The sequence below is a fragment of the Chiloscyllium punctatum genome, chromosome 14 (genome assembly GCF_047496795.1).
Source record: "Chiloscyllium punctatum isolate Juve2018m chromosome 14, sChiPun1.3, whole genome shotgun sequence".
NCBI classification, from domain to species: Eukaryota; Metazoa; Chordata; class Chondrichthyes; order Orectolobiformes; family Hemiscylliidae; genus Chiloscyllium; species Chiloscyllium punctatum.
Window position 1 is genome coordinate 50,846,156 of NC_092752.1, and position 22,290 is coordinate 50,868,445.

Consider the following 22,290-nt stretch of genomic DNA (forward strand, 5'->3'; position numbering starts at 1 on the left):
CAATGTGACCTCCCCTCTCCTGTTTCTAACCTCAGCGCACACTACTTCAGTAGAGAAGTCCTCATCAAAAGTTCCCGCAGCCACCGTTATACTATTCTTGACTAATATGACATCTATGGGCCCATTGCGGTGCTTCTTACTCCATGAAGCAGCCATACTCTCTATGACAGACAGACTCAGTCCAGAACCTCCTCTGTCCTTAAGACCTTATGCACTGCATGCACTCCTCGTTTTCCCCTTTGCACGTTCCCTTTCCAACCCACCCCACCTGCATCACTCCACGATTGGAGCTGCCAAGGACAGAAATCTGTGGAATGCCCTCCCTAACCTTCTTTATCCTCCGTTAAGATGTATTTTAAAATCATTCTATTGAATCAATGTTTTCATCATCCATGAAGCACCTTAGGACATTTGCTATTGTGAAAGATTCCATACAATGCAAGCAGTTGTTTTTGGTTGCCATACATTAGGAGAAACAGGAATGATGCTTTCAAAATGTTAACAAGAAAATCACTGATAGGCGCAGTGTGTCGGCCAAATAATAACGTCACGTTGGGATGGGCAATAATCAAAGAAATAACTAAAGCCTGTAAAAATGGCATGTCTATTACCATGGGTGATTTGAATCTACATGTAGATTGGTCAAACCAGCTCAGTCAGGGTAACCGTGAGGAGTTCATTAAGTGTATCCATGATAGTTTTTTTGAAGAGTATGAAATGGAACTGACAAGGAGCAAGCTATCCAAGATCTGGCCCCTGTGCAATGAGACAGGAATAATTAATGACCTCAGAGTTAGGGATCCTCTTGGAAGAAGTGATCACTGTAAGGTTGAAGTTAGAACACACATGGAGAGTGTAAAGATAAAATCTAATACCTTGGTCCTGTGCTTGAACATGGGGAACTAACACAGAATGAGGGACAACCTGATAAAGTAGACTGAAAACAAAGATTTTATGGTGGAACAGTTGATGAGCAGTGAAAGATTTTCAAAGACATTTTAGGAAGTGCTCAGCAAAGGCATATTCCAGTGAAAAGGAAGGACTGTAAGAAAAGGCGGTGGACAAAAGATAGGGAATTCTACACCAGTTAGTTTATTCTCTGCAGTTGGAAAGATGCTTTGGTCTATTATCAAGGAAGAAATAGCAGGGAATCTCGATACAAATTGTCCCATTAGGCAGAGAGAGCATGGATTCATAAAGGGTAGGTCATGCTTGACAAATCATTTGGAATTCTGTGAAGACATTTCGAGCAATGTGGACAACGGGGACCCTGTGGATGCGGCGTGTCTGGATTTCCAAAAGGCCTTCAACAAGGTGCCACGCAAGTGGCTGTTGCATTATATAAGGGTGCATGGGATAGAGTATTAGCAAGGATAGAAGATTGGTTGACTAACAGGAAGCAAAGAGTGGGGATAAATAAGTCTTATTCTGGCTGGCAATCAGTAACTAGTAGTATGCCTCTAGGATCAGTGTTGGGACTGCAATCATTTAGAATTGATACAGATGATTTGGAGTTGGGGACCACATGTAGGGTGTCAAAGTTTGCATATGACACTAAGACAAATAACAGAACAAAGTGTGCGGAGGACTGGGAAACTTTGCAGAGGAACAAAGATATATTGAGTGAGTGGGCAATGGTTTGAATATGAGTGGAATATTATGTACATAAATGTACAGTCATACTCTTTGGTTGGAGTAATATTAGTAAAAATATTATTACTTGAATTTTTAAAAAATGCATTATTTGCTATGCCGAGGCACCTGAACATCCTTCTGTAGGAGTGTTGGTCACGCGATACAACAATCAATTCAGAAGACAAATGGAATATTGTCCTTCATTGCTGAAGGGATTGTGTTTAAAAGCAGAAGTGGGCTATAGTGGGTGCTGGTGATCCCACACCTGGAGTACTGCATGTAGTTTTTATCTCCTTTCTTGCTCAAGGATGTACTGGCACTAGAGGGGGTGCATAGGAAGTTAACTATGTTGACTCCGGAGGTGAGGGGTTTGGCTTAACAGAGACTGAGTAGATTGGGATTATATTCATTGGAATTCAGAAGAATGGATAGATATAAAATAATGAATGGAAAAAATAAAATAGAAGTAGAGAGGATGTTTCCACTGGCAGGTGAAGCTAGGACAAGAGGGCATCACCACAAGGTTAGAAGCAGCAAATTTAGGATTGAATTGAGAAGGAATGTCTTGACTTCGATGGAGTGCATTGCCCAGGGAAGTAGTTGATGCTAGTTCAGTAAACGTTTTTAAAGCTAAGTTAGTGTTTTTTTAGAAAAAGAAATAATTAATTAAGGAATACGGTAAGAACGTGGGTAAATGGTTCTGCACCCACAAAATGATCAGCCATGATCTTATTGAATGGTAGAGCAGGCTCGAAGGGCAGGACGGCCTTCTCCTTTTCCGAGATCTTTTGTTCTTATATTATGCATGCCTCCATCACTCGTGACTTGGAGGTGCTGGTGTAGGATTAGGATGGACAAAATTAAAATTCACAGAACACCAGCTTATTGTCCAACAGGTTTATTTGGAAGCACTACTTTGCTGGTCCTTCATCAGGTGGTTGTGTGATTTTTAAATTTGTCCCTCACTCTTGTAACTGATAAACAGCAACAAAAGCCATGAAGCAGTGCGCAAGCTCCAGCCAACAGTTGGTATTGTGGACAATGAAGAAAGATATCTCAGAATACAATGGGATATTGATCAGATGGGCCAATGGGCTGAGGAGTGGCAGATAGGATTTAATTGAGATAGATTCGGTTAGTATATCTGGTTGTCATAGACAGGTTGGACCGAAGAAGTGATTGATGTCAGCGGCGGACCAATGGAAAGGCAGGGGAGGAGCTGGAGGACCTGGCGGGGCAGTTGGTCCTCCGGCCAATCAGTGAATGAGGGCGGGACTCGACTTTCTTGGGGCGCGGATGTTCGGAGTGTGTGTGCGCGGAGTGCTGTCGGTAAGGAAAGAAATAAACAGCAGGAAGCGGGAGGGAAATGGTGTTGGAATGGGCTGAGAGGTTTTACTATCATTTGGTACACATGGGAAAATACAAATTTGAAACTTTTGCAGCAAACGGGAAAATGCCTCGTTGAGTAATCGGTCCGAGTGAGCGCCGCCATCTTTATTCGGGGCAATGATTCACTGGACACGTGAGCGGCCGCCAGCTTTGTAGGGGGCAAAGTTCGGAGGGATGTATGTCCAGACTTCCCTGGTAAAAAGAGTCATAGGGCAGGATTTACGCAGAGCACATTCAAACCCAAAGAAATGGATTTTATTTCTCTGGATTTGTTTTGTCATTCATTTAAATAATTTGGATGTGAATATAGGCCGTTTAGTTAGCAAGTTTTCAGGTGACACCACAATTAGAGGTATTGTGGACAATGAAGAAGGTTATCTCAGAGTACAGTGGGATATTGAACAAATGGGTCAATGGGCTGAGGAGTGGCAGATAGGATTTAATTTAGATAGAGTAAGCTAGGATATCTGGTTGGCTTAGGTTGGACCAAAAAGCCTGTTTCTGTGCTAGATATCTTTGATTGTGGGATCATAAAAGTGAATTCTGCTCTGGTTCACCTCTGGGTTCTCTGATGTCCACTTGTTCATTATCTAGCTTCCTCAGTCTCTCATGGGTGTATTTTTGCTCTGTATAGTATGTTACTATTACTTTCACAGCTGTTTTGTAAATGATTTGAAAAATGTAGAGCTGGAAAAACACAGCAGGCCAGGCAGCATCCGAGGAGCAGGAGAATCGACGTTTTGGGCATAAACCTTTCTTCAGGAATGTAAATGAATTGTCCACTGCTGCCTGGCTCCTGACCATACGCTGTTCCATTATCAGGTTATTTTTTCCACAATATCTTTGACAGTCAAAAATTCTTTTGTCCGATAAGCGAGTGCATTTTCCTTCAATTCCTGACAGTCAAATTCTGCACCATTTTTAATTCCCTGTAATTCATATTGCACTCCCTGAAACATCAACTGTGTGTTTCTCCTTCCACAGAAACTAATGATCAATGCCAAAGCCTTATTGCCTGTGGAGAGGGTGATGTTTGACTTCCTTGTACTGCTGCAGTTTGTGTGGTGAAGGTGCTCCCACAATGTGAGAGTAATGTTGGGTAAGAGACATTACAGAGTATTCACTCAGCGATATTGAAGAGTAGAAGATATCCGTGCAAATCATCATGGTTTTAATTTCACAAAAATATTATTGAGGACTTTTTACATAATGCTACAGATGGAGAATATTTTGTCCAGTGACCACAACCATTGCCAAATAAGCAGTTTTTCAAGAATGCCTTAAAGGAAGAAAGCAGATCTTAGTGGGGATTCCAGACCATGTTCCCTTGCAGTCTATAGAAACAGTCACACAGGTGAACTCAAAATTAAACACATGATTGAGAGTCTGAACTAAAATGAGTTATTGAGATATGAAAGGGTGTGTGGTGCAGGGAGATAGGAATGATTACAGCCAGGAATTAATTCAAAGGTGCGAAAGTAAATTGTTATTGCTTATAAATGGGAGTCTTTTGATTGATTGGCAAGTTTTGGTACAAGTGAGCACTTCGGCAGTAGAGTTTTCAATATTCTTGAGATTATCGGGAGGGTGAATGTGGGATGCTGGCCAGGAGTGGGTTTAGACAATGAAATCTAGAGTTAACAAAAGGAATGAATGCGAGTTTCAGCAAATGAGCTGAGGATGTGGTGAGGTCAGGTGATATCACTGAAGTCGAAATAGTGGACTTGGAGGGGGTCTGGCCTGTCATCCTCACCTCATTCAGCTATTTGTCAGTTTGTGAATCAAGTCTGTAACAAGCTCAGGAACTGAGTGGCCCTGGCAGAACCCAAACTGGGCATCGCTGAGCAGGTTATTGCTGAGCAGCTGTGTGACAGCACTGTTGATGACACCTTCCATCACCTCACTGCTGAGCGAGTGTGGACTGATGGAGGGGAATTGGCTGGGTTGGATCTGCCCTGTGTTTTTGTGTTGGAACATCCCTGAGCAATGTTCCACAAAGTCAGTAGTTGCCAGTGCTGGAGCAGTACTTGCCTTGGTGTGCAGCAGGTTCTGGAGCACAGCCAACAGTATAATTGCCAGAATATTGGCAGGGCCCATACCTTTACACTGCTTATCCATTTCTTGATCTGATTTGAAATGAGTTTTCAACCAAGTTGATCCATATCTGTGATGTGAGGGACCAATGGAGAAGGCTCATCCACTTGGCACTGCTGGCTGAAAATCGCTGCTAATGCTGTCCTCTTATCTGTTGCATGAATGTGTGAGACCCATCCATCTGTAAGGGTGGGGATATCTGTGATGCTTCCTCCAGTGAGTTGTTTAATTGTCCATCACTATTCTTGACTACGTGTGGCAGAACTGCAGAACTCACATCTAATCTATTGGCTATGGGATCACTTAGTTCTATTTAGTGTTGCTTGTGCTGTTTGGCATGCAGGTTTGGTAGCTTCACCAGGTTGGCACCTCATTTTTAGGTATGCCTGCTACTGCTCCTGGCATGCCCTCCTGCATTCACCATTCAACCAGGGTTGATTCCCCTGGCTTGATGTTAATGGTTGAGTGAGGGATATCAGGCGATGAGATTTCAGATTGGGCTGGAGTACAGTTATGCTGCTGTTGTTGGCCCAACAGTGAGACAGAAGTTGCAGGTTCAAGAGGCCTGATTTGTGGTTATTTGCTAGTGCATTGGTAGATGTAATGTGGTCCATCCGGTTTCATTCTTTTGTTGAGACTGTGGAGTGATTAATACAATGAGTGATTTGATGGCCTTCTGTCGAGTTTCTTTCCCTCAAGGGCATTGTCAATAGCAGAAAAACATCCCCAATGGTTCCATGGCAAACAGGAGATTCTTCATTCCAGTTATTTTTTTCTTGACTTCAGAGCCACCCTCTACCGATTTGGGATTCAAACCTGAACTTCAGTTGTATATTTTAATATTCTTGATAAATGATAAATACGACAGGTTTGTTCACTTATTTTTAGAATCACTATCACAGGTTTTGTTTATTGTTTTGCAAATAAATAGAATGTCCATTATCCTGTCTCCTCCATCCTCCCCTCCAACAACAAGAGTGAGGAGCACATGGAATTTCTCTGTCCATAACATTGAGACAATCCGATCAGCTGCCTCTGCTTCTTTCCTCCCTCTCCACTAGCCCACCGAGCCAAACTGCCTCATAACAGTGCTGCTCATTTTAGTCAAAAACTTTCATTTCCTTGTCAAGCCTTATTCGAGGTCATCTTGACCATTTACCCTAGTGTAGCTAAATCATGGACATTCCAAATCTCTGTCTCATCCTCCCGCTTGTCACTGCTCTCTTCCCAACGCCCCCCCCCACCCCCATTGCAATTCACAGATATTGTTCCATGATCTGTCGGTCTGTTTTTTCTGGTTATGTCCTTCTCTCCCATTCGGCTAAAACCTAATATTTGACCTCACCATCATTGGAAAATCCTGCTCCATCTCCACTCTCCCTTTCCTTTCTGAGTTTATTGTATTTGGTGTCCCTCCAGGATCTATCCTTGGTCCGTCCTGTTTCTCACCTACACACTGCCAGGAGGAAACATCACCCAAAAGCACAGTGTTAGGTTTCACATGTACACTGACAATGCCCAGCTCTCCCTCCCCATCATCCGTCTCCATTACTCCACTATTACTCAGTTATCAAACTGCTTACCACGCTTCGTTTAGCTGCAATTCACTCCAATGAAACACTGTAATTGTTAAACCCATTGCCTTCAGTTGCTATTCCAAATTCATTTCCCTTACTGCTGTGTCCCTCCCTCTCACTGAGAAGTGTCTGAGGCAGAACTACATTCTTCACAATAATGCTTTCATATCTGACCCCAAGGTCAGATCAGACATCTACACAATCACAAATACCAGGAATTCCAATCTCTTAAATGTTGCTTGTCTCCTTCTCACACCAGCTCCATTGCTACTGAAACCCTAACCTGTATCGGTGTTGCCTTTAACTTGACAAATCTGAAATAGAATCCTTGATTCCGCGACTGATCCAGAATCTGGATCAAGACTCACCCGTAATGGGACGCATCGTCTCCATATTTACCCTGTCAACCCTTGACAGAATCCTGTATGTTTCAAAGAGATCACCTCTCATTCTTCCAAAGTCCAGTGAGTAGATTCCCAACTTATTCAGCCATTGCTTAGAGGATAATCCCTTCAAAACAGGGATCATCCCAATGGATCTTCTCTGAAATGCCTCCAATAAACTGCTCTATTTCATTAACTAAAGTGACCAAATCTGTTCACGTTACTCCACATGTGGTCTCACTTGCCATTTGTTTAGTTGCCCTAAGGTATATACTCCACATTCTTATATTACAAACTCTTTGTAAAAAGGGACAGCATTCCATTCCCTTTCCTGATTCCATGTTGTAACTGTGTGCTAGCTTTCTGTGTTGCCTGCTCATTTTCCCCCAGTCCCTTTGTGGTGCAGCTTTCTACAGTTTTTCCCAAGTTATACTCTATTTGCCAACTTGTTGCCCACGTTTCCTGTGAATATCTCTCTGTAAACTGTTTATAACCTTTTGGATCTTTCCTGTTATGCCTTTTCTAGGAGATTTCCCCCCTCATTATTCGAAACATGTACTGTGAGCACTGGGCAGTGGGAAGCATGCTCAGTTGCTATCTTTCAGGGATACTCTGTTTCATGACTGGGAGGAGCTTGTTGCCCCTTGGTCAGAATGTAGACATCTTCCCCATCAAGGTGCATGAGCCTTTCACACCCCATGTCTTATTGTGGAGGCACAGCGGCAGCACGGAAGGAAAGAAAAGGAAGCAAATCCTGCTCTCTATATCTCATTGAATCTTAGGACATTCTGTCCCATATGCAGTCACATGAAGTTCCAAGGTGGAAACTCATAGAAACCCACATAGATTTGCCCTTGAAGTGCCTGCTGACCTCCACCAGGGGTAATGTGTACAGTCATCCTGGGCCAGGAGGACGGGATTGTATGAGTTTCAAACTTGAACTGACAGTGACGGATTTTATAAACTTGTATTACAGGCAAATATTCAGATGGTAATCTCAGTCATTGTAACGCCAAACTCTGACAGAATTACTCAATACTTCAGGACCTGGATATTCATATTGTGTGAGAGTATTGTGTTCCAGATCAATACCATTTGCTGAATAAAAGTTCTCCTTTGAATCAAACCATCCTCTCAATAGATCTTCCCAAATCTTCAACATGTGTCCTGTAACCCTTGTATAATAAGCTGATGGGTGTAAGGTTTATTATTACAACGTGTAACTTTTGTAAACCGCTTTGTCACAGCTCCCCAAGTTTCCTTTGGTACAAGGAGAACAATCTCAGTTTTTTCAAAACCGCTGATTCCCCAATGTCTGTTTTCTCTCTATAAGGTACACATCAGGGTTGTGTTGGAACATTCTCCACTTGCCTGCATCAGTGCACCCCCCCCCCCCCCCCCAACAATATTAAAGAAAGTGAACATCCTCCAGGGTAAAGTACTGTACCCGAGTGGTTTCCCAACCACCGCCTTCAGCATTCCCTCTCCCAACCCTCGAGGCACAGTGGCATCACTGTGTAAAAGATCAAGTCAGCATTGTCCTACCCGACCATAGGACTGCTGTCTCATTAGAGAGAGATGTCTGGTAGTGGTTAACGTGAATATTACCACAGCGCAGGCAAGGGGAGAGGTTGAAAAGGAGAGTCCATGAATTGTGGTTGATTATTCTTGAAGTGTATTAGCAACACATGTCACGTGAACAATTAATGTTAAAAAAGCCCCACAAATTCTGCAACTAAAATCCCCCATTCCTTGAACCACCCTGGTAAATCTCCTGTGCCCTCTCTCAGGGACCCTGCCACCCTTCACAATGTGTGGGCGATCTGTGGTTCGCACAGACCCAGCTACTCTGAACCCTGTGGGTGATAGCATAGAGCAACAGTTGCACTAAACATCACTGTCTGGAAGAGAGCAAGAGACAGAAATCCCGAAGGCATTTAAAATCTATTTAGGAACACACTTGCAAGGCCAACGCTGACTTTCTATGGGCTCTGTGCTGGAAAATGGGATTAAAATAGTCAGCTGGGAGATTTCTTTACAGCATAAACCCAATGGACCACAAAACCGTTTTCCGTCCTGTAGACCTCGGACGCGTAATATAGGAATATGACAAGCCACAATAGAAACCAGGTCAGAGAAGGTGATATTAGAATAGATGATAGGTGATTGATTAATGTTTTTTGGAGGAAAATGTGACAGAGGTTAAGCGGGACATTGTGGAGCTCTGGATGCAGGAATCTGAAATAAAAATGGGTTATCTTGAAGGCTGGAATTAAAGAAAGGCACATCAGAGATTTGTGAGGGTGGACAAGATGAAAGGTAGAGAGTGTGTTGAGATTGGAGGATGTTGTAGAGATTGAGATGTTTTTGATGCAGAGATAGTGATAGTTCTGAGACTAGAGAGGAATTATAGAGATAAGAATGAGTTGTTAGCTTTCCCAACAATACCTCTTTACTGATAATGATTGTTTCTCTGTCCTCATCTGACATTGCCTCCATAGGCCTGCGACAATGAGACGACACAGATAGTATGTTCCTGTTAAGGCCAAAGCTGGGAGGGGTCGAGAATGCTGCATGACCTGAGAAATTGAGGCTCTGGTCAAGAAAATGAAGGGAGGATATAGCAGGTACACACCACTGGGTTTGAGTAAGTCCCTAGGGGACTATAAGGGCAGTAGGAGTATACTCGCGGGAAACCAGGAGGCAACAAAGGGCACATGAGATAGCTTTGGGAAAAAAGTTTAAGGAGAATCCAAAGAGATTCTACAAATACACTAAAGACAAAAGAATAACTAGGCAGAGAATAGCGACCCTCAAAGATCAACAAGACTGTCTATGGAACAGCAGGAGGTGGGAGAGATTGTATAAGTATTTCATGTCAGTTTTTACTGAAAGGGGATATGTAAGTTAGAGATGTTGGAGAAATAAATAGTGATAACTTGGCAAGTGTACATATTACAGAGCAGTAGGTACTGGATGTCTTCAAACGCATAAAGGTGGATAAATCCCTGGAATCTGATCAGGTGTATCCCAGAACTTTGTGGGTAATTAGGGAAGCTTTTGCTGGGCCTCTCGCTGCAATATTTGTATCATCGATCATCACAAGTGAGGTGCTGGAAGATGGGTGCCATTATTTGAGAAAGGTGGTAAGGAAAAGCCAGGGAACTATAGACCGGTGAGCCTGAAATCAGTGGCAGAGAATTTGTTAGAAGGGATTCTCCGGGACAGGATTTACATGTCATTGGCAAAGCAAGAAATTATTAGGGAGAGTCAGCATGGCTTTTGCATTGAAATCATTAACTTGGACTTGAGAAAGACACAAAGTTTCACATAACACACTGGTTAGCAGGTTCAATACCATAGAATTCTGGCGGAACTAGCTGTTTGGATACGGAATTGGCTGGAAGGTCAAACAGTCATAGATGGACAGCACAGAAACAGAGACCCGTCGGTCCAACCAGTACATGCTGATCAGATATCCCAATGCAATCTAGTCTCCCCTGTCAGCACACGGCCCATATCCTTCCTATTCATACACACATGAAGATGCCTTTTAAATGTTGCAATCGTAATGGCCTCCACCACTTCCTCTGGCAGCTCATTCCATACACGTACCACCCTCTGTGTGAAAACATTGTCTCTCAAGTCTTTTTAAAGTCTTTCCCCATATACCATAAACATGTGCCCTCTATTGCTGGGATCCCCCACGCCAGGGAAAAGACTTTGTCTATTTATCCTATCCATGCACCTCATGTTTTTATATACATAGATAAGATCACCTCTTAGCCTCCGACGCTGCAGGGAATACAGCCCCAGTTTATTCAACCTCAATTCAACCCCCAGCCTAGCTCAAATCCTCCAACGCTGGCAACGTTCTTGTAAATCTTTTCTGAACCCTTTCAAGTTTCACAACATCCTTCCAATAGGAGGGTGACTAGATTTGTACGCAACGTTCCAAAAGTGACCTAACCAATGTCCTGCACAGCTGCAACATGATCTCATAACTCCTCTACTCAATACATTGTCTGATAAAGGCAAGTATACCAAATGCCGCCTTCACTATCCTATCTACCTGCACTCCAAGGCCTCTTTTTCAGTAACCCACCTCAGGACCTTACCATTAAGTGTATATGTCCTGCTAAGACTTGCTTTCCCAAAATGCCACTCCACAGCCCATTCACCCATCTGATCAAGATCCCATTGTACTCTGAGGTAATCTTTTTCACTGTCCACTACACCTCCAGTTTTAGTGTCATCTCACTAACTGTACCTCCTATGTTCACATCTAAGTCATTGATATAAATGACGAAAGTTAGTGGATCCAGCAGTGATCCTTGTAACACTCCACTAGTCTAAGGCCTCCAGACTGAAAAGCAACCCTCCATCACCACCCTCTGTCTTCTGCCTTTGAGCCAGTTCTGTATCCAAATGGTTAGATCTCCCTGTATGCCATGAGCTCTAACCTTGCTGAGCAGTCAGTGTCATAGTGCAGGATGCTTTTTGGACTGGAAGCCTGTGATGAGCAATATGCTGTCAGGCTGGGTACTTGGTCCACTGCTTTTTGCCATTTATATAATTGATTTCTATGTGAATACAGGAGCTATGGTTAGTAGGTTTACAATAGACACCAAAATTGGAGGTGCAATGGATAGCAAAGTTACCTGAAAGTAGAATGAGACTCCGATCAAATGGGCTGAGGAGTGGCAGATGAAGTTTAACTTAGATATCTGTGAGGTTCTGCATTTTGGAAAAGCAAATCAGGGCAGGACTTCTACACTTAATGGGAAGGTCCTGGGGAGTGTTGCAGAACAAAGAGATCTTGGAGTGCAGGTTCATAATTCCTTGAAAGTGGAATCATAGATAGGAAGGGTAGTGAAGAAAGTGTTTGGTGTACTTGCCTTTATTGGTCTGTGCATTGAGTACAGGTGTTGTGATGTCATTTTGCGGCTGTACAGGACATTCATTCAGCCACTTCTGGAATTCTGCTTTCAGACCTGGTCTCCCCGCTATTGGAATGATATTGTGAAACTTGAAAGGATTCAGAAAAGATGCAAAGATGTTGCCAAGGTTGAGGGATTGAGATATAGGGAGAGGCTAAATAGACTGAGGCTGTTTTCACTGCAGAATCGGATGCTGAGAGGTGACCATAGAGGTTGATAAAATCGTGAGGGGCTAGGATAGGGTCAACAGCCAGGGTCTTATTCTTGTTTAGGTGAGTCCAAAACTAGAAAGCACAGGCGTGAGGGAAAAGATTGAAAAGGGATATTGAGGACAAAGTTTCAAGCTGAACGTGGCACGTGTATGGAATGAGCTGCCATAGAAAGTGTGGAGGCCGGTACAGTTACAACATTTCAAAGGCATCTCATTGGATATGTGATTGGGAAAGGTTTATAAGGCTATGGGCCAAGGGCTGGCATATGGGACGAGATTAATTTAGGATATCTGGTCGGCATGGACAAGTTGAACTGAAGGGTCTGTTTCTGTGCTGTACATCTCTATTGCACTAATAAATTAAAATTAAGATAGGTTTCTCTTTTATGGAGAGTTAGCAGAAGGTCAGATAATTCTCCTTGGAACTGAGGAGGTTAAGCAGTGATTTCGACCAGGAGTTGATTTGTTTCCGGGGTATTTCATTTACAGAGAGAAAGAGTGAGAATTTTTTAACGTCACAATTTTTCGTAACTATTTTCAGGTAACTGGCAAATAATGCAAAGAAAAATGTGAAGATTATTTTGCACACTAAATTCTGAGCATCTGCAACAGTTTGACCGACAGCTGGATGCAGATTCAGTAGTTATTGTCAAAACAAATTTGAAATTTAACATTTTTAAGGAAGGATTTGGAGGGGTCTGTCCAAATGGGAGGTGAGTTGGGACTGACTGGCACCATCTCCAGAGGGAGAGAGTACAGCCCCAATTGGCTGAATAGCCTCCAGTCCCTGTGCTCTGTGATACTGACCCATTCACTGTGAATGATGAAGCTCATCACAGGGCAGAGCCGTAGAGATGTACAGCATGAAAATACACCCTTTGGTTAAACTCGTCCATGCTGATCAGATATCCCAACCTAATCTATACCCATTTGCCAACACTTGGCCCATATCACTCTACACCCTTCCTATTCATATACCCATCCAGATGCCAAATGGTTTAATTGTACCAACATCCTCCACTTCCTGACAGAAGATTCCATACACGCACCAACCTCAGTGGTGAAAAAAAATTGCCCCTCAGATCCATTTTAAATTCTTCCCCTCTCATCTTAAACCTATGCCCTCTCATTCTGGACTCCCCGACCCCAGGGAAATGACCTTGTCTATTTATCCTACCCAGGCCCCTCATGGTTTTATAAACCTCTATGAGGTTACCTCTCAGCCTCTGATGCACCTGGGAGGATCCCACCACTCAGGTCACAATGGGGCCTGGCTGATTGACACAGCTTCAAACCAATAGGAGAGTTGGCATGATCCTCCAGCCAATGGGAGTGAATGAGGGGTGGGTCCAGCAGGCCAACGCATGACCATCAGCTTTGCAGGCGCAGTGTCACTGTGAGGGGGCACTGAATGTGAAGGAGCGGGAGAGACAGCAGATACTGGGAGAGAGATGGAGTTAATGTGGACTGGGAAGGTTGATAAACACTGTTTCAGTCTGCTGGACCTGAATTAGATACTCCGGGTAAATTAGAACCAAAAGAACTTCGGATGCTGTAAATCACACACAACAACCAGAAGGTTCTGGAAATGCTCAGCAGATCTGGCAGCATCTGTGAAAAGAAATCAGTTCGCATTTTCGATCCAGTGACGCTTCCTCAGGAACTGATGTTACTGAGAAAAAAAGTCTGTTTTTATGCAGAAGGTAGGGGTTAAGGAGTAAATGATAAGTGGGGATAGAGTCCAAAGAGAGAGATAAGAGCGGTTGGACAAAGGAGTGAATAACGATCTAACGGGGGGAGGGTGAATAGCTGTTTATGGGGACTGTTAGTGGCTAACCATAGGTAGTGTGTAATGGCAGGCTATGTTGTAATAAGGCCTGGTATATGGGGTCAGGGGCAAAGACACTAGGATGTGGGAGAGTTCAGGACCTAAAATTATTTAATTTGATGTTCAAGCCAGAGGATTGCAGGGTTCCCGAGTGGGAGATGAGGTGGTGTTCTTCCAGTTTGTGTTGAAGTGTGGCGCTGGAAAAGCACAGCACGTCAGGCAGCATGCAAGGAGCAGGGGAATTGACGTATTGGGCATGTCAGCACTTCATCAGAAATGTGGGTGGTGGAATATGGCTGAGAGATAAATAGGGAGGGGTGTTTGGGGTTGGGGGAAGGGAGCTAGGGAGGCAATAGGTAGTTGTAGATGGAGGGTAGTTGTGAGAGGGTGGAATGAACAATTGGGAAGGAAGATGGGCAGGTGGGACTGTTCAAGAGGCCAGTGCCGAGTTGGAGGGTTGAATCTGAGATAGGTTGGGGAGTGGGAGATGAGGAAATCTTGATGCTGTGTGGTTGAAAGTTCCCAAGGTGGAAGATGAGGTGTTCTTCCTCCAAGTGTCGGGTGGCTCGGATTTGGGATGGAGGACTTGCATGTCCTTGGCAGTGTTGTGGCGGAGGGGGTGAGGGGGTAGCCGAAGTGGTCGGCCACAGTGCGGTGGGGTTGGTTGGTGCATGTGTCCCAGAAATTTTCCCTGAAATATTCCACAATTTGGCGTCCTGAGAGCAAGTGACACAATAGGTGAGGTGTTTGGGTGGGCAGGGAAATCTCTGCTGGATGTGGGAGAATCCAGTGGTGCCTTGGATGGAGGTGAGGGGAAGGTGTGGGCACAGGTTCTCCACCTCTTGCAATAGCAAGCGAAGGTGCTTGGACTGGAGGGTGGGTTGGTGGGGACCGTGGATCTAACGTGGAAGTCACAGAAGGTATGATCTCTGTGGAATGCTGAAAGGGGTGGGGAGGGAAATATATCTCAGGTGGTGGGATCTGATGGTGGAAAGAGCAAAGGATGATGCGTTGTATCTGGGTGGAAGGTGAAGATGGTGGGATTCCATCTTTGCATTTGGAGGGGTGGGGTTCAAGGGCAGTGGTGTGGGAAATGGAGGAGATACACTGGAGGGCATTGTTGACCACATGTGAGGGGAAATTGCAGTCCTTGAAATAGGAAGCCATTTGGGTATGTTCTGAAGTGTTCTTCCAGCTTGCATCAAGCTTCACTGGAACACTGCAGTAAGCATGAGACAGAGATGTTGGACAGGGAACATTCTTGTGTGTTAAAGAGCATGCAACTGGAAGCTCAGGGTCTTTTTTGCAGGAACAATGTAGATCATCAGCCACCATTTCCACCACCGCCACTGAGATGCTAGAAGGTTCCTGTCTCCTCCATTAACAGCTTTCCACCTTCCCACTCCTTTATCTTTCCTAATGTTCCTGTGTCTCTTTGGGCTCTGTCCCCACCTATAATTTACTCTATAACCCTTATCTCCTGTAGTCCAAAGATCTATAGGTTAGGTGAATTGGCCCAGCTAAGTTTACCGTAGTGTTCGGGGATGTGCATTAGTTCGGGGAAATGGAGAGTAATAGAATAGGAGAATGGGTCTGGGTGGGATAAACTTCGGAGGGTGGGTCTGGAATTGTTGGGCCAAAGGGCCTGTTTCCTGAAGGGATTCTAATTTTCCCAGCTGTCATCGGTTCTGAGGAAGGGTCACTGGACCCGCGATAACCGATAGTGTGTGCAGGAGGCGGAAAGGGGACAGTGGCAGCAGGAACCGGATGAAATGTATCAGTGTAGACTGGGAGGGTTTAGTTACACTCTGTGCAGGTCGTTAGTCTGAATTAGAAACTCTTGGTCCCACGTTTGCAGCAAAGGAGAAGATGGCTTGGGCCTCAGGCAATGAGAGGTCCTGGGTTCTGGCCACCATCTTTATGTGGGGCAAGGTACAGCAAGGAGCATGAACGTGTCCTCTTCCTGGGTGGGGGCGGGGTGATTTGAAGAGGAGCATTTACACATCAAACACATACCGAGAGAAGTGTTTGTCTTCACGATTCATCTTGCACTGACTGTGAGCTTTGTTTTGTGAATTCATTTTATAGGATATTAATTGAGAATAATTGAGACTGGGATCTCAAAAAACAAGTTTCTACAGTCAGCTGAGTCATCAGGATCTGAATATCATTGACATTTAACTGTGGAACGAGAAAGGTTTGTCTGTTCTGTCTGTGGGAAAATATCTTCAATATTTTTGTCAAGCCAAAAGCAGAAAGATGTTCAAGTTCATAGTTGGATCACCCTTGGGGTATGTGTTCAATTCTTGGCCCTGTAGCTGTGGAAGGAGGTATTGGCTTGAGAGGGAGCACAGATTTATCCAAATTACACCTCGTCTTTTTGCAGGAACTGTCAGATTTAGTCTCGATCATCCACTTTATAATGTTAATCTGTAAACTCCCTCCTTCCAATTCTCTGCAAATTTCTCATTGAATTTCCTTGTGGATTCAAATTCCAGCACCATTTCAGGTGGAACGCTCCAGATTCTGACAACTGTCTGTTCATTTAGAAACTGTTGAGGTCCATTTTGACTCTGGGATTACAAAGGGCTGAATTGAAAGATGATTTGCTGTTCCTAAGCTCCCATTGTGTTGTATTGGAACAGGACAGGAGGCTGAGGGCAGTGTCGGTGTGAGCAGACAATGAAAATGACAGGGCTGCACTGTGAGGGCTGCTTGGCTCAATGAGAGTGTTTTGGAGTTGGGTGTAAATAGTGAGGTGAGACAGGGAGAAGGTGAAGCTGAAACTCAGTTTTAGTTCAGGCCTTTCAGAAATTCACAGTCCCAATGGGAATAGCCAATTTGTCAGTGATACCTGTGGAGTATTTAAGTTTTTAAAGTATGACATATCAGCTTAAGTAAAGATCTTTTTTGTTATTGTAATGGACATGTTTGAAGTGAAGGAAGGTTACTCACTCATTTAAATTCTCTTAATGGGAGTAACTAGATGAATGTAGAGAGATGTTGTGACAGGAGGCCTCAGACCCGTGGTGTGCTCCTCTTGTACAATGTGGGAAATATGGTCCGCTTTCAGTGTCCCTGATGGCTATGTGTGCAGTAAGGGTTCCCATCTGCAGCTCCTGGGAAACTGCTTTTCAGAGCTGGAGCTGGGAGTGGACTCACTGTGGAGCATCTGCAATACTGAGAATGTTATGGACAGCACGTTTAGTGAGTTAGTCACACTGCAGGTGAGGGTTACACAGGCAGAAAGGGAATGGGTGAACATCAGATCAAGTAAAAGGCTCAGGAAGTGAGTACAGGAGTCCCCCGTTGTTATCCCCTTCTCATACAGATACTGTATACAGCTTGGGATTCTGTAAGGGCGGGAATGGGTGGGGTGGCTTCTCGGGAAATTAGCATCAGCCAGGTTCATGACACCACAGAGCTCTGCTCAGAACAAGAGGACTGAGTGTGGCAGGGCTATCATTACAGGGGATTCAATAATCAGGGGTACAGCCAGGCACTTCTGTGCCCACAGACATGAATCCAGGATGGTATGTAATGTCCCTGGTGCCAAGATCCATGATATCATGGAGTGGCTGCAGGACATTCCGGAGCTGGAGGGGAAACAGGCCGTGGTTGTGCAACACACAGATACCAAGGACATCGCTAAACAGAGGGATGAGGGCCTGAAAGCTGGACTTAGGGAGAGCAGAGATGCATTAAAATGTAGCTCCTGAAATGTAATAATGTCAGACTTATTCTCAGTGCCATGTGCTAATGAGAGCATGAATGAGAAGGGAGATCAGCTGGATGTGTGGCTGGGGAAATGGTGTACCAGAGAAGGGTTTTGATTCTTCAGGCACTGGGATTGTTTCTGGGTTAGGTGGGACCTATACCATCCTGACCGGTTACCCCGGGCAGGGCTGAGACAAATCTGGTGGGGGCTTTTGCCAGTTCTGTTGGTGAGTTTGTAACTAGTCTGGCAGGGGGATGGCAACTAAAGTGTAGGCTTAGAGGGTCAGATTCAGGACAGGGAATGGGAGGTAGAATATTAGTGATGTAGTTAGCGGCTCAGAAAGCCAAAGGAAAGGAGGATTAAACGAAGATTGAGTCCCTCTTCAGCCATCAGTCCTGACATCCCAGGAAGGTGAGTCAACAAAATTTGGAGCTGTTTACATGTCTATGACTCTGTGTGCTTCAGGAAAATGGTGGAAACCTGCAATAAAAACAAAAAGCGCTGGAGATCCTCAGCAAGTCTGTCATCATCTGAAATGGTGACAGATGCAGGAAACATTGCAGCCTTAAAGAAGTGTTTAGATGATCACACCAAGCACTACAATATCGGTTACACGCTGAGTACCAGAACGTGGGACTAGAATAAATAGGTGCTTGATGACCAGCATGAATACGATGGGGCTGGAAAGGTGAAGTTTCGGGTCAGGGCTATTTATCAAGACTGACAAAAGGTCCCGACCCAAAACATCAACCTTCCTGCTCCTCTGATGCTGTCTGATCTGCTGCACCTCCCCAGGTCCACATTGTACAGACTCTGACTTCCGGCATCTGCAGTCCTTAACGATCTGCACATCCCAGGACTCATCTGGTGATTCTCCTTTACACTCTCTCAATAACCAGGAGAACCTTCCTAGGAAAAGGGGAACAAAGGTGTATACAGTACTCCAGGTGTGGTCTCACCAAGGCCCTTCCAGAAAGGGATCCCTGTCCCCATCTTATCCATAATCATCAAGCACACATGCCTGGTGTGATCATCTAAACACTTCTTCAAGGCTGCAATGTTTCCTGTATCTGTCACCATTTCAGATACTGCCAGACCTGCTGAGGATCTTCAGCGCTTTCTGTTTTCTCTGTTATAGAGTATTGAGAAATTCAAATTGAACTTCATGTTACTGGATCCGTGCTGATCTGAATATCATTGACCTTTTCATCTGGATGGGAAGGTGGTGCATTCTGTCCGTGGACGAATATTTCAAATGTCTGTGTGACTGGAAAAAAGTACTGAGACAGCGAAGTCCATGTTAGCGTGGAGACTGTGGAGAGAGATTTCATTGGTTTTCGAAAGTCTAAACAATCATGGCACATTTCCCTGGAACAGGTAAGCCACAGATTGGTTTTGGATGAGTAGAATTAACCATGAAACCAGAAAGACAAAAGGATTCCTGCATCATGGAAAAAGTTGTGAAAATGGGATTGTTGTAATGGAGTGAATTATCGATCATTGATTGTAATCCATTGGCGTTGTCACATCGGTTCCAGCGCCGTGGGGAAACACAGGAAATTTGATGAATGCAGTGTAGTTTCAGTTATTCAACAGGAAAGTTGAAGAAGAAATTTACAAAGATGATGCCAGGTCTCAGGGGTCTGAGGTACAGGGAGAGGTTGGACAAGTGAGGACGATTTTGTTTAGAGCAGAGGAAACCGAAGGGGGAATATTTTGTAGAAGTGTATAAGACCATGAGAGGCATGGGTAAGGTGAATGCACTCGGTCTTTTTCGCAGGGACTCAAGGATTGGAGGGCATCAGGTTAAAGTTAGAGGAGAAAGAATACATGGGAACCTGAGGGGCAACTGTTCTACACAAAGGTGGTATGTATATGGAATTAGCTGCCAGTGGAAGTGGTTGAGGTGGGTATATTAGCAACACATAAAAGACATTTGGACAAATACATGGATAGGAAAGTTTCAGAAGCAGATGGGCCAAGTGCAGGAAAATGGGGTTAGCGTGGATGGACATTCTGATTCGCATGGGCCAGTTTGGGCCAAAGGGCCTGTCTCTGCTGCAGGACGCTATAACTCTAAGTGCATTTGCTATTTCTCCCCCTAACTCTGTTGGTATCCCGGGATGTATTCCATCGGGGCAAGGAGACTTGTTTACCTTTTGCTCCATTAGCTTGCCCAGTTCTAACTCTTTCATGATAATGATTGTTTCTTGGTCCTCACCTTCCTCAGTCTCCTTATCAATTACTGGCATGTTGACGAGCGGTGTCCCACAGGGTTCGGTGCTGGGGCCACAGCTGTTCGCATTATATATTAATGATTTGGATGAGGGAACCGGGGGCATTCTAGCGAAGTTTGCCGATGATACAAAGTTAGGTAGACAGGCAGGTAGTACTGAGGAAGTGGGGAGGCTACAGAAGGATCTAGACAGGTTGGGAGAGTGGTCCAGGAAATGGCTGATGGAATTTAACGTGAGCAAGTGCGAGGTCTTGCACTTTGGCAAAAAGAATATAGGAATGGACTACTTTCTAAATGGTGAGAAACTTAATAAAGCCAAAGCACAAAGGGATCTGGGAGTGCTAGTCGAGGATTCTCTAAAGGTAAACAGGCAGGTTGAGTCTGTGATTAAGAAAGTGAATGCAATGTTGTCTCTTATCTCAAGAGGGTTGGAATATAAAAGCAGAGATGTACTACTAAGACTTTATAAAGCTCTGGTTAGGCCCCATTTGGAGTACTGTGTCCAGTTTTGGTCCCCACACCTCAGGAAGGACATACTGGCACTGGAACGTGTCCAGCGGAGATTCACACGGATGATCCCTGGAATGACAGGTCTAGCATATGAGGAACGGCTAAGGATACTGGGATTGTATTCGTTGGAGTTTAGAAGATTAAGGGGAGATCTAATAGAGACGTACAAAATAATACATGGCTTTGAAAAGGTGGATGCTAGAAAATTATTTCTGTTAGGCGAGGAGACTAGGACCCGTGGACACAGCCTTAGAATTAGAGGGGGTCATTTCAGAACGGAAATGCGGAGACATTTCTTCAGCCAGAGAGTGGTGGGCCTGTGGAATTCATTGCCACGGAGTGCAGTGGAAGCCGGTACGCTAAATGTCTTCAAGGCCGAGATTGATAGGTTCTTGTTGTCTAGAGGAATTAAGGGCTACGGGGAGAACGCTGGCAAGTGAAGCTGAAATGCGCATCAGCCATGATTGAATGGCGGAGTGGACTCGATGGGCCGAATGGCCTTACTTCCACTCCTATGTCTTATGGTCTTATGGTCTTATGTTCTTCGTGTCTGGATTAGTGGTGCTGGAAGAGCACAGCAGTTCAGGCAGCAACCAAGTAGCTTCAAAATCGACATTTCAGGCAAAAGCCCTTCATCAGGATGTTCTTTGTATCCTCCACTGTGAAGACTGACTGCTGTGTACTCATATTCCTGAACTCTGCTGGATAGGAATAACTCGGCACAGAACTCTGAGAGGTCTTCTTTGAGTCTTTATTGATGAGACACGGCAGCTCCCTGGATAGTGTACATGCAAAACGCCTTCAGGCAGCATCAGGTAACTCCCCGCCTGTCCGATGTATGGCTCCCCTTCTTATACATTTTGTGGTTTGTGACTTTGAATACAGACTGTCTCGCAATATCATCTCCATGGCAACGGCAGTTCAAAAGTCTAGTTCAGTTCAGCACTTTGTGATTAAACCACACACCCCTCCCCCACACCCCCGTGGCTCCCTCAAGTACCTGACAGGCACTTCAGTTTCCGTGGGGCTGTCTGTCGGGATGGTGATGTGCAGGAGCCGGGTTTGGGGTGGGGTGGACAAAGTTAAAAACCACACATCACCAGGTTATAGTCCAACAGGTTTATTTGGAAGTACAAGCTTTTGGGGTGTGCTGTGATTTTTACTTTGATCAGGATTATCTCTATGGTAACAGTTAAGTGCTTCAACAATTACAGAGGCCATATGTTCCCCAAACAATAGGTTTCCCTCTAGCAGTGTAAACTGCTATTCTGTCCCTGGGGATAGTTACTCATCACTTTTTATCCCCAATTCCATCATGCTTTCTGTTGATCTTTGAAGTTTTTCCAATCTCCGAATTTATCCTTGGTCTTTGCCAGTTTGTATGCCTTCTACTTCAATTTCATAGACTCCCTTATTTCCTTAGACATGGCAGATTACTCCTTTTCCTACAGTCCTTCCTTTTCACTGATATATACTTTTGCTGAGAAATTTGAAAAATTACTTTGATAGTCCTCCACTGTCTGTCAACTGTCCCACAGTAAAGTCTTACTTGCAATCTGCATTAGCCAACTCCTGCCTCATCCTATTGTCGTCTCCTTTGTTGAAGCACAGTATCTTGGGATTGGATTTAATTTCCTGCTTTCCATCTGTGCTCTAAATTCAACCAGACTTATGACAAGTCTTTTTAACAGATTACGAGGGGAGCAATGTTTCCTGGGTGTTTTGGATTTCATTGTCAGCGACCTTGGCTTTGTAATAAAGTACAGGAT

At 44.4% G+C, this 22,290-nt stretch overlaps 1 long non-coding RNA gene across 1 annotated transcript in view; it reads left to right on the forward strand.

Annotated features, from left to right (window-relative positions):
* Positions 1-2,910: 2,910 nt before the first annotated feature.
* Positions 2,911-22,290, forward strand: part of LOC140485489 (uncharacterized) — a 47,460-nt gene continuing 28,080 nt past the window's right edge. Inside the window, exons 1-2 of the long non-coding RNA XR_011962348.1 lie at positions 2,911-2,964; positions 4,009-4,123. This is a non-coding gene — a long non-coding RNA (uncharacterized lncRNA). The remainder of the gene's footprint in view (positions 2,965-4,008; positions 4,124-22,290) is intronic.